We start from the raw sequence: 2,880 nt of genomic DNA, 5'->3' as shown, positions 1-2,880 counted from the left end.
CTTTAGTGTCATTAGCTTGACAGAGGACTCTCATGGAGCCTCAGAAATGCTCAGAGCTATGTTGGAACCTCCCAACACCAAACTTAGAGTTTGAATGTGGGGGTTCAACACCAAACTTAGAGTTTGGTTGTGGCCTCCCAACACCAAACTTAGAGTTTGACTGTGGGGGCTCTGTTTGGCTCTGTTTTGAGAGAAGCTCTTCATGCTTCCTCTCCATGATGACAGAGGGATATCCTTGAGCTTTAAACACCAAGGCTTCTTCATTCACTTGAATGATCAACTCTCCTCTATCAACATCAATCACAGCCTTTGCTGTGGCTAGGAAGGGTCTGCCAAGGATGATGGATTCATCCGTGCACTTCCCAGTCTCTAGGACTATAAAATCAGTAGGGATGTAATGGTCTCCAACCTTTACCAGAACATCCTCTACAAGTCCATAGGCTTGTTTTCTTGAGTTGTCTGCCATCTCTAATGAGATTTTTGCAGCTTGCACCTCAAAGATCCCTAACTTCTCCATTACAGAGAGAGGCATGAGGTTTACACTTGACCCTAAGTCACACAAGGCCTTCTTGAAGGTCATGGTGCCTATGGTACAAGGTATTGAAAACTTCCCAGGATCCTGTCTCTTTTGAGGCAGTTTCTGCCTAGACAAGTCATCCAGTTCTTTGGTGAGCAAAGGGGGTTCATCCTCCCAAGTCTCATTTCCAAATAACTTGTCATTTAGCTTCATGATTGCTCTAAGGTATTTAGCAACTTGCTCTTCAGTGACATACTCATCCTCTTCAGAGGAAGAATACTCATCAGAGCTCATGAAAGGCAGAAGTAAGTCCAATGGAATCTCTATGGTCTCATTTTGAGCCTCAGATTCCTATGGTTCCTCATTAGGGAACTCATTGGAGGCTAGTGCACGCCCATTGAGGTCTTCCTCAGTGGCGTCCACTTCCTCTTCCTCCTCTCCAAATTCGGCCATGTTGATGGCCTTGCACTCTCCTTTTGGATTTTCTTCTGTATTGCTTGGGAGAGTACTAGGAGGGAGTTCAGTAACTTTCTTGCTCAGCTGTCCCACTTGTGCCTCCAAATTCCTAATGGAGGACCTTGTTTCAGTCATGAAACTTTGAGTGGTTTTGATTAGATCAGAGACCATGGTTGCTAAGTCAGAGGGGTTCTGCTTAGAATTCTCTGTCTGTTGCTGAGAAGATGATGGAAAAGGCTTGCCATTGCTAAACCTGTTTCTTCCACCATTATTATTGTTGAAACCTTGTTGAGGTCTCTGTTGATCCTTCCATGAGAAATTTGGGTGATTTCTCCATGAAGAATTATAGGTGTTTCCATAGGGTTCTCCTAGGTAATTCACCTCTTCCATTGAAGGGTTCTCAGGATCATAGGCTTCTTCTTCAGATGAAGCATCCTTAGTACTGCTTGGTGCATTTTGCATTCCAGACAGACTTTGAGAAATCAAATTGACTTGTTGAGTCAATATCTTGTTCTGAGCTAAAATGGCATTCAGAGTATCAATCTCAAGAACTCCTTTCTTCTGATTAGTCCCATTGTTCACAGGATTCCTTTTAGAAGTGTACATGAATTGGTTATTTGCAACCATTTCAATCAGCTCTTGAGCTTCTGTAGGCGTCTTCTTCAGATGAAGAGATCCTCCAGCAGAGCTATCCAAAGACATCTTGGATAGTTCAGAGAGACCATCATAGAAAATACCTATGATGCTCCATTCAGAAAGCATGTCAGAAGGACATTTTCTGATCAATTGTTTGTATCTTTCCCAAGCTTCATAGAGGGATTCTCCATCCTTCTGTCTGAAGGTTTGGACTTCCACTCTAAGCTTACTCAATTTTTGAGGTGGAAAGAACTTTGCCAAGAAGGCATTGACTAGCTTTTCCCATGAGTCCAGGCTTTCTTTGGGTTGTGAGTCCAACCATGTCCTAGCTCTGTCTCTTACAGCAAAAGGGAATAGCATAAGTCTGTAGACCTCAGGGTCAACCCCATTAGTCTTGACAGTGTCACAGATTTGCAAGAACTCAGCCAAAAACTGATGAGGATCTTCCAATGGAAGTCCATGGAACTTGCAATTCTGTTGCATTAGAGAAACTAATTGAGGCTTAAGCTCAAAGTTGTTTGCTCCAATGGCAGGGATAGAGATGCTTCTCCCATAAAAGTCGGGAGTAGGTGCAGTAAAGTCACTCAGCACCTTCCTTGCATTGTTTGCATTATTGTTGTTTTCGGCTGCCATGTCTTCTTCTTTGAAGATTTCTGTTAGGTCCTCTGTAGAGAGTTGTGCCTTAGCTTCTCTTAGCTTTCGCTTCAAGGTCCTTTCAGGTTCAGGGTCAGCTTCAACAAGAATGCCTTTGTCTCTGCTCCTGCTCATATGAAAGAGAAGAGAACAAGAAAATATGGAATCCTCTATGTCACAGTATAGAGATTCCTTGAGGTGTCAGAAGAACAGAAAAATAGAAGAAAGAGGTAGAAGAATTCGAACTTAATCAGATAGAGTTCGAATTGTGCATTGAGAAGGAGTGGTACTCCATGAATAGAAGGATATGGGAAGAGGGGAAGAGAATTTTCGAAAATTAATTAAGAAGTTTTTAAAATCATTTTGAAAAATTGATTGATAATTTTCGAAAACTCAAAGTGGAAAAAGAATCAAGTGAGTTTTGAAAAAGATTTTGAAATTAGAAGTCAAAAAGATTTGATTGAAAACTTTTTTGAAAAAGATGAGGTTAAGAAGATATGATTGGTTTTAAAAAATATGTGATTGAGAAGATATGATTTGAAAACAATTTTAAAAAGATTTGATTTTAAAAAAAATTAATAACTTGGCTATCAAGAAAAGATATGATTCAAACATTAAACCTTTCTCAACAGAAAAGG

At 40.7% G+C, this 2,880-nt stretch overlaps 1 non-coding gene across 1 annotated transcript; it reads left to right on the top strand.

Annotated features, from left to right (window-relative positions):
- Positions 1-1,729: 1,729 nt before the first annotated feature.
- Positions 1,730-1,837, top strand: LOC130959549 (small nucleolar RNA R71). Its single transcript, XR_009078622.1, has one exon. It is a non-coding gene; the product is annotated as a small nucleolar RNA R71 (small nucleolar RNA).
- The last annotated feature ends 1,043 nt before the right edge of the window (positions 1,838-2,880 follow it).

This window comes from Arachis stenosperma, chromosome 10, assembly GCF_014773155.1.
Source record: "Arachis stenosperma cultivar V10309 chromosome 10, arast.V10309.gnm1.PFL2, whole genome shotgun sequence".
Lineage (NCBI taxonomy): Eukaryota > Viridiplantae > Streptophyta > Magnoliopsida > Fabales > Fabaceae > Arachis > Arachis stenosperma.
This window is presented reverse-complemented; position numbering and strand designations above follow the sequence as displayed.